Here is a 10,067-nt window from a genome sequence, read left to right as displayed (position 1 = left end):
TCCAGGCTGCTCTATAGGCCCGTCTCGTGCCTGGAGCCCATGCGTCCTCCAGAAGTCGTCTAGTTGCCTCCGAAAATTCTCAGCTGACTCCGGAACACCCGAGATCCTGCAAGCTAACAGACGAAGGGAGCCCTCCAGGAGAAGCGGGTGCAGAAACCCCCCTGGGCCCCGGAGGAGAGATGGACCCCATGGTAGAAGCAAGGACGGAAGGACCAGTAGTTCCAAAAGAAGAGGGAACCAAGACTGGGAGTTCCAAAAGGGAACTATCAGGACCAGTTCGGCTAGCTGATGACGGACTTGATTCAGGACCCGAGGAAGCATCGAGAAGGGGGGAAAAGCATAAAGCAGAGGACCGTGCCAGTCCTGGAAAAAAGCGTCTACCGCCTTTGCGTCCGGGTCTGGATGCCAACTGAAAAACCGGGGAAGCTGTGTATTCAGGCGGGAAGCGAAGAGGTCGATAGAGAAGGGACCCCAGAGCGACAAGATGGAGGAGAATACCCGCTCGTCCAATCTCCAGTCGCTGCCATCCGTGAGATAGCGAGAGCTCCAATCCGCCTGGGTGTTGTGCAGGCCCGGAAGATACTCCGCGATCACCGTAATGTCCTGAGACAGACAGACAGAAAGACCAAAACTCCTTGGCCAAATGTGAAATCATGGCTGAGTGAGTACCCCCCATGGAGTTCACATAACGGACAGCAGAGACGTTGTCCATACGTAACCTGATGCAAGCTCTGGCAATGCCCTTCGCAAAACTGCGAATGGCAAATGAGCCTGCAAGAAGCTCCAGCGCATTGATGTGGAGAGAGGACTCCTGATCTGACCAACGGCCTCCGGTGGACACCCCCTCGCAGTGCGCTCTCCAGCCGTGTAGGCTGGCGTCCGAATCCACTGTGAAATCCGGTCGAGGCCCGCAGATAGCCTTCACGTTCCATGACGCGAGATTGTGGATCCACCAATTTAGCTCGTCTCTGGTCTCCGAATCCAAAGAGATCAGGTCCGCGTAAGAGGCCCCCGTGTGGAGATGGGCGGTCTTCAGGCATTGTAGAGCTCGGTAATCGAGCGGAGCCGGGAACACCGCTTGTATGGAGGAAGAAAGAAGACCGATGATTCGGGCCAGGTGCCGAAGGGAAAACCGGGGCATGGTCAGCGTCCTGCGTAATTCCTTCTGTATCGCACGAATCTTCGTTGGTGGGAGACTGAGAGTCTCCGTCACGGAATCCACAGAGAAACCGAGGAACTCCATGGTACGGGCCGGAATCAGGACTGACTTCTCCTGATTGATGAGAAAACCCAGGCGGGACAGTAGAGACATGGTCGAGTCCAGATGCTGGAGAAGGATAGCAGGGTCCTGTGCTAGCAGGAGGATGTCGTCCAGGTAGATGATCAACCGAACTCCTCGGATCCGGAGCCAGGCCATCGCCGGACGCATCAGTTTAGTGAAGCACCACGGGGCTGAAGAAAGGCCGAAGGGTAGGCAAGTAAAACGCCAAATCTCCCCTTTCCATCGGAAGCGAAGGAGGTCTCTGGAGAACTCCGCTGCAGGAACAGTGAGGTACGTGTCCCTGAGGTCGAGTTTCACCATCCAGTCTCCCCGAAGTAGGAGGTCTCTGAGGAGGTGGCTGCCCTCCATCTTGAAATGACGATAGCGGACAAACCTGTTCAAATGACGAAGATTGATGACAGGACGCAATTGACTGCCCTTCTTCTGAACCAAAAAGATGTTGCTGAGAATGCCCGCGTGTGTAACTGGAGCACGTACGATCGCGAGAGGTCCGAGAGTTCTCTGTTGATGCAGCTTTGTGCGTCCACCGACAGGAACTCAGGAGGAGGAAAAGGTAAGTGGAGTGGGGAATCCACTAACTCTACGTGGAACCCGAGGACCGTGGACAAGACCCAACGATCCGTGGTGATATCAGCCCAAGCATGAGAAAAATGTCGGAGTTTGCCCCCTACACAAACCTGAGAAAATGGAAGATGACTGACACTTGCCAAATGGTCGGCGTGAGCTAGAGTAACCTCTGTACCCTCTATGGCTTGGAGCTCCACGGGAGGGGAAGAAATTCGCCGGTTGCCTGGCCTCTTGAAAGGCGGATCCCTGGACAAATGAGCGATGGGCGTAGGAGCCTCGACCCGAACCCCGGGTCTGGAATGTGGAGCGGCCGGACAGACGGCCCCTAGAACTGCCGGCCCTAGTGGAGACCCTGCCCTGGAACACCCTCTTCATTGAGGATTTGGCCTTATCCAAGGCCGTGAAAGTGCCCACAAATCGGCTTAGATCCTTGATGAAAGAATCGCCAAATAAAAGGCCCTGTGCGTTCCGTCCAGCCTCAGAGAGCGCCAAATTAGCCAACTTGGGTTCTATTTTGAACAATATGGCCTTACGTCTCTCGATGGAGAGTGACGTGTTTACATTGCCGGTAATGCATATAGCGCGTTAGATCCAACCCCGGAGCTCCTCCGGATCCACCAACTCATCCGCCGCTCTAGCGGTTTCGGCTAATTCAAATATTTTTGCTAAGGGGCCGAAGACGTCCAGGAGCTTGTCCTGACATGCCTTGAGGGCTGATTCCAAGCCACTGCGGGGATTCCAGCCAGATTTTGATAAAAATTGGGCCATCTTGGGGTCAACGACCGGAGTCTCACAGACCTTGTTGGCTACAAGGGGCCTAGAGCATTCCGCCCTTAATTTATTACGCGCCTCTTTTCTGAGAGGGCAGCGTACCCGAGCCTATAGATATTGGGCCACATGGTCCATAGGGAGCCACTCGGCAGACCTGGGGTGGTGAAGGACGTCCGGGTCAAAGAGCGGCTCGTCCGATGGGTCCGTTAAAGGGATAGATGGGACCGACATGGCCTCAGAATCGGAGGTTCCTGCGGCGGTACCTGGAGGGATAGGGGTGGGACGATCAGGGGACATACCTGACAGGTCCACCTCCGGAACCTCCAGGTCCTCAAACCTAGCCTCCTCCTCGGAGCCCTCCTCAGACTCAGTATCAGACACCGGCTGTGCTCTGGCACATTTCCAGTTCCGCGCCTTTTCTGCCTGGCGTGGTAAGGCTCGTTTGCGCGTAACAGGCGCGCCATCACGGGTGGCAAAAGACACACCAATCATTGGGTTTCTGGAGGCATGAGGGACTTGTAGTGTTGCTGGTAGGGCTAGGGTCGGGTCCCTGGATGTGGAAGGTTGAGCTCCTAGGGCCTCTGAAATTGATTTAGAGAGGGTCTGGGACATGGATCCCATGGCCGCAAGAATGGCGTCCAAGACGGCGCGCTGAAAGGCCTCTGCTTGGGACATGTCTGGGAGGGACAAAGCTCCTCTACTCTCAGGAGGGGGGGGGGGGCAGGTGGGGAGAGTGGGTTCCCAAATCTGAGTCCTCAGCCTGAGGACTGGGAGATCTCTGAAGGTGGGACATGGTAAAAGGAGCCGGAGAATACTACAAAGGGCCTGGGCAAAAGGCAGCCTGGGAACAGGGGACGATAGGCAGGGTACAGTGGGAGAACAAGGGGTTAATATAGGGTGAGTTACCCTGACTAACATGGACCGGAGGGCGCACTAGGGACCGCTGACCGCAAAGAAACCAGGTCGGAGCGGAAGCGGAAGGGGCGTGGCCAAGAGGAAAGCGGAAAGCGCGCGAAAAGAAACTGTAGGATGAGAAGAGAGCCGAATCTACGTTAAATGCGCCGGACAAGATGGCCGCTGAAATCTCGCAATATCGGCCGCAATGGAGAACGGGCGGACCAGGAGACTACCGCGCAGTGGCGGAGGGCCAGAAGGCAAGAGAAAAAGGTAGATAGCCGCCGAAGGTAAGAACAAAGGGGTACAAGGAAAAAGGGGGGCCATCTGACCACAAAATAGGAAAAAGAAAAAGCCACGAGAGGAAAATGGAAGACCTGAGGGGAAAGAAAAAAACAAAAATCTCCAAATGCAGCCGGTATGCAATAGGGGCACAAAAGCACAGACCACAATATAGGAGTACAGTGAGCCAGAAATGCAAAATCACTCCATGACACAGTAAAGTCAGACAGTAAGAGCTGGTTACTTATCTGTGGCAGCAGCAAAGAAAGAGGAGGTTTTCCTGGTTCATGGACACTATATAGGGGCTCTAGAGGGGAGGGCCTGTTGCTATGGAGATATGTTAATCTCAGAACAGTTTTCTTTGCTGCTGTGGTTGTCAGTAAAGAGAGATTACGCAATAGGAGCCTCCGTGTCTTGAAATAAAATTTATGATTTTCTTTTGCTCTCAATAAATCTTGTGTTAAGCATAAAAAATAAAAATATATATATATGATGAGACGGTTGCAAGTACACTTCTGATATGATTTCATCGAGCAGTTTTGATAGGGGGGGGGGGGGAAGAGTTTTTTTGACACTCGCCCTGAGAGAAATTTTACCTAGAAACTGCACTGATCATTATACTGAGAGTTCTTGCTATCCTCCACCTAGTAAGATTGTTACCATCTTCCAGTTTATTAAATGTCTGTTATGCCATAATAGAGCTTGCCCAGCTCAATTCAGCCTTGGAGGCCTGCTCTTGGAAGATGGCGACTTCAGAAATCTCCAGCAGCAGGTTCTCAGATCCTGTGAGGGGCACATATCTGGGCATAACTACTGTAAGGGGCACATATCTGGGCATAACTACTGTGAGGGGCACATATCTGGGCATAACTACTGTTAGGGGCACATATCTGGGCATAACTACTGAGGGGCACATATTTGGACATAACTACTGTGAGGGGGCAAAAAAGTAGGCATAACTACTGTGACAGGAACAAAGGTGGGCATACCTGCTGTGAGGGGCCACAAGGAGGACATAACTATTTTGAAGGGACCACAAGGTGGGCATTAGTACTGTGTGGTAGCATTTAGGGAAAATGTCCTAGATTACCCTGCTATACATTGGCATGGCTCAGTCTTACAGGCCAGCACAGCGCCCCCTGCTGGTGATTTCACTCAGCAGATTACCCGAACGGCTCCACTTGTGTGAAAGAGCCCTTAGTGTAAAGAAAATCTGACACCTCTTTGAAAAAATGGGGGGGCATTCTAAAGTTTGCACTGGGGCCCATAACACTCTAGTTACGCCACTGAGCTCATGTATGAGTGCGTCCATGTATGTGGTGAGTGTGTGTATGAGTGCGTCCATTAAGTTGGGGAGGGGCCCTGTACAAAAATTTACTGTGGGGCCCAGTCAGTTCTAGCTACGCCCCTGGACACGCCCACCCTCCATGCCTCCCTTTTGTTCTGCTTTGGCTTTAAGAAAAGGTGGCAGCCCTAGCAAGGGATGTAAATATTAGTGGCAGTAGGACCTTTGATGATGTCACAGTCATGTGATCAGTTACATGGGAGGGATATAAATGTTAGTGGTGGTAGGACCTTTGATGATGTCACAGTCAGGTGATCATCTACATGGGCGAGATCTTAAGGTTTGTGACTGTAGGACCTTTGATGATGTCAGAGTCATGTGATCAGCTACATGGGAGGGATCTAAAGGTTAGTGGCTGTAGGACCTTTGATGATGTCATGGTCATGTGATCAGTGACATCACGCACATGACTATCACAGGACTGTGCTATAGGTGAGTATACAGGTGAAGAGCGAAGAGGGTTTACACATAGGACTGTATGGTAAAGGTACTGCAGGATGGAGGACAGTGTTTTACATGGGACTGTATGAAGGAGGGAGTTGAAGGTATATTTTACATGGTATTGCAGTTGGAAAGAGTGAGGCTTTGACATCTCCTATTCTCCTGGACTGCAGAGTTAAAGGGGTTCTCTCCCTTCAGCAAGTGGCATTTATCATGTAGAGGAAGTTAATACAAGGCACTTACTAATGTATTGTGATTCTCCATATTGCCTCCTTTGCTGGCTTCATTCATTTTTCGTTTACATTATACACTGCTCGTTTCCATGGTTATGACCACTCTGCAATCCATGAGCGGTGGTCGTACTTGCACACTATAGGAAAAAGCCCCAGCCTAAGGACTCTCCTATGGTCCAGGCCACCAGAGAGGGCAGTGTTTTTTTTCTATAGTGTGCAAGCACGGCCACCGCTGATGGATTTCAGGGTGATCATAACCATGGAAACAAGCAGAGTATAGCGTGATGGAAAAATGAATCCAGCCAGCAAAGGAGGCAATATGGAGAATCACAATACATTAGGAAGTGCCTTGTATGTATGTGTGTGTGTGTCCACTAGAGGAATCCGCACCGTCGCATTTACAATCATGAAATTTGGCACACAGGTACATCAGGTGTCCGGGAAGGTTTTAGACCGGGTCTCAGCTCTCTACGACGTACCGTTACTGAGATATTCCCAAAAAATGCATTAGCCAATAGAAGCTTGGTCACATGACCCTTATCAGCCAATAGAAGCTCGCAGGTCCTCCAGCCTCCACATACACAGTTTTACTCCAGGTTTCTATAACAACCCAGCCATTTATTTTCACTGCTGTAGGAGAGCTGTAAAGGAAATCTGTCACCAGGATAAACACTATTGAAGTAAACCCATGGCCTAATAACACTTAGTACCTTATTTCCAGATGTGCCTTTGTTCCAGCAATAGATGTTTTTATCCTCTGAAAATCCAGTTTATTTGGTATGCAAATGAGCCAGTAAGGTGCCCAGAGGGGCGTCACTCTTGCAGGAAGGAGCCAGACACGCCCCCCTGCCAAATGTGTCCACCCTCAAAAGATTAACTTAAAACCCCGCCCCCCGGTCTAGTTAGGCCATGCCCCCACTCCTCAGCTGACAGGGATTGAAAAAATGAAGTTAAAAATCAACTTCTAGGTCCCGCTAGGCCACGCCCCTCCCAATTCTTAGCCGACAGGGATTGAAAAAATGAAGTTAAAAATCAACTTCTGTCAGCTGCAGGGGTGGGAGGGAGGGTGACTTTCTTCCTGCAGCTCACACTCAGACAGAACAGTGCTGCTGTCTTAGACTGAGCTGTTCAAAAGGACACGCCCCCAATCCAGTCAGGCCACGCCCCCTCCTCAGCCAACAGGGATTGAAGAAATGACGTTAAAAATCAACTTCTAGGTCCCGCTAAGCCACGCTCAGATCTGGTTAGGCAACGCTTCTCCCACTCCTCAGCCGACAGGGATTGAGAAAATGAGGTTAAAACTCTAATTCTGTCAGCTGCAGGAGTGGGAGGGACGGCGACTTTCTTCCTGCGGCTCACGCTCAGACGGCACAGTGCTGCTTTCTGAGAGTGAACTGTTCAAAAGAACATCCCTGTGTCTGTACAGGCCCTACGCCAGACGGAGGACAGGGAGTCTGAAAGCCGGACTGTCCGGCCTAAAACTGGACCTCTGGCCACCCTAGGGGCAGGCTGCTGTAAAGGCCACTGTTAAGGGGGCGGGCCCCTGTAGAGGTCACTGTCAAGGGGGTGGTATGCTGTGAAAGTCACTGTTAAAGGGGAAGGCTGCTGTAACGGTCAAAGTTAAGGGGGTGGGCTGCTGTGGAGGTCCAATTTTAAAGGATGGGGCACGGGGGGGGGGGTCAGAGTTAAGGGGTGGGGGGCTGTGGAGGTCACTGTTAAGGGGGCGGGGTGCTGTAGATGTCACTGTTATAGTGGATAGTATTGATATACGACACACACAAACATTAAATGAAATAGATGAAATATTCCCGAGCGAAGCCGGCTCCTTCTGCTAGTAAATAATAAATGCTATTTGCTGAAGTCAGACAACCCCAGGAAATTCCAGCTCTTTTCAGTCGGATCATTAGATTCATCTCATCAACAAGATCCGGCTCTCCCCGCTCCCAAACATCTATTTATTTAATACTAGGCAGTCCCCCCCCCACCCCCCTGTGTGTCGGTGCTGACTGTCTACATGTAAAGGAGCCATGGTCTATTCTCCTGGATCAGCCGGGTCAGGTCCGGGGTATTTTGGGTTTTCAGGACCAGATACTGTTTTTCCCCTTTTAGTCCACATTAGTTTATCACATTAATTTGATGTTTTTAGTTGTTGGACTAATGTTGTGGTTTTTGCAGCATTTATTTTTTATATCATCTTAGAGCTGTAATATTTTTCTAAGAATATTTAGGTTTACAGTTTGAAAAACAATAGTGGAAAAAAATTTTTTTTTTACTTTCTTATTTCTGTTTATCATATTCCATTCATTTTCATATATTACATTATATTAGAATGTAATTGTGTCAGGGTAAGCATTTCAACTGTGATTGCTGGTCTTTTGGGGATGGGAATTTTGTGTGTGTCTTTTACATAATTTACAGGGGCAATTTGCCTGATTATGGTCACTCTTAAGGCTGAGTTGGGTCTTGGTAGACTCGTTAACGTCCATCTCACAAGACGGCTTTAGCAGAGAATTCAGAGTGAATATAAGTTTATAGGTGGAGGAGCGGAGGAATAGGAGTTGATATGTGGAGAAAGAGGCATTTTCCTCTGATACGTTACAAAAGGGATCATTTATTAAGACTGGTGTTTTAGATACCAGCCTTAATATCCCCTATACCTGGTGGTGGATCCGCTGGAGTTAGGAAGAGTCACCGGCCTCTGAGCTGTCTTACATTTAGACCATATTCTACGCCTAAACCAGGCGTAGAAAATCGTAGATGAGACGGGCCTCCCAGCCCGCCCACATTTTTAGAGCTTTCGTGAGCGGGGAAAAGTTGCAGATTGCGATACAAAGGGCCTCTGCGCCGCAATCTGCGCCAGAAATACAGTTGCAAGAAAAAGTATGTGAACCCTTTGGGATGATATGGATTTCCGCACAAATTGGTCATAAAATGTGATCTGATCTTCATCACAACAATAGACAATCACCGTCTGCTTAAACTAATAACACACAAAGAATTAAATGTTACCATGTTTTTATTGAACACACCATGTAAACATTCACAGTGCAGGTGGAAAAAGTATGTGAACCCTTGTATTTAATAACTGGTTGAACCTCCTTTGGCAGCAATAACTTCAACCAAAGGTTTCCTGTAGTTGCAGATCAGACGTGCACAACGGTCAGGAGTAATTCTTGACCATTCCTGTTTACAGAACTGTTTCAGTTCAGCAATATTCTTGGGATGTCTGGTGTGAATCGCTTTCTTGAGGTCATGCCACAGCATCTCAATCGGGTTGAGGTCAGGACTCTGACTGGGCCACTCCAGAAGGCGTATTTTCTTCTGTTTAAGCCATTCTGTTGTTGATTTACTTCTATGCTTTGGGTCGTTGTCCTGTTGCAACACCCATCTTCTGTTGAGCTTCAGCTGGTGGACAAATGTCTTGATAAACTTGGGAATTCATTTTTCCTTCGATGATAACAATCTGTCCAGGCCCTGACGCAGCAAAGCAGCCCCAAACCATGATGCCCCCACCACCATACTTCACAGTTGGGATGAGGTTTTGATGTTGGTGTGCTGTGCCTCTTTTTCTCCACACATAGTGTTGTGTGTTTCTTCCAAACAACTCAACTTTGGTTTCATCTGTCCACAAAATATTTTGCCAGTACTGCTGTGGAACATCCAGGTGCTCTTGTGCAAACTGTAAACGTGCAGCAATGTTTTTTTTGGACAGCAGTGGCTTCCTCTGTGGTATCCTCCCATGAATACCATTCTTGTTTAGTGTTTTACGTATCGTAGATTCGCTAACAGGGATGTTAGCATATGCCAGAGGCTTTTGTAAGTCTTTAACTGACACTCTAGGATTCTTCTTCACCTCATTGAGCAGTCTGCGCTGTGCTCTTGCAGTCATCTTTACAGGACGGCCACTCCTAGGGAGAGTAGCAGCAGTGCTGAACTTTCTCCATTTATAGACAATTTGTCTTACCGTGGACTGATGAACAGCAAGGCTTTTGGAGATACTTTTATAACCCTTTCCAGCTTTATGCAAGTCAACAATTCTTAATCGTAGGTCTTCTGAGAGCTCTTTTGTGCGAGGCATCATTCACATCAGGCAATGCTTCTTGTTAAAAGCAAACCCAGAACTGGTGTGTGTTTTTTATAGGGCAGGGCAGCTGTAACCAACATCTCAATCTCATCTCATTGATTGGACTCCAGTTGGCTGACACCTCACTCCAATTAGCTCTTGGAGATGTCATTAGTCTAGGGGTTCACA

Source organism: Bufo bufo, chromosome 4, assembly GCF_905171765.1.
Source record: "Bufo bufo chromosome 4, aBufBuf1.1, whole genome shotgun sequence".
In the NCBI taxonomy this organism is placed as follows: Eukaryota; Metazoa; Chordata; class Amphibia; order Anura; family Bufonidae; genus Bufo; species Bufo bufo.
This window is presented reverse-complemented; position numbering follows the sequence as displayed.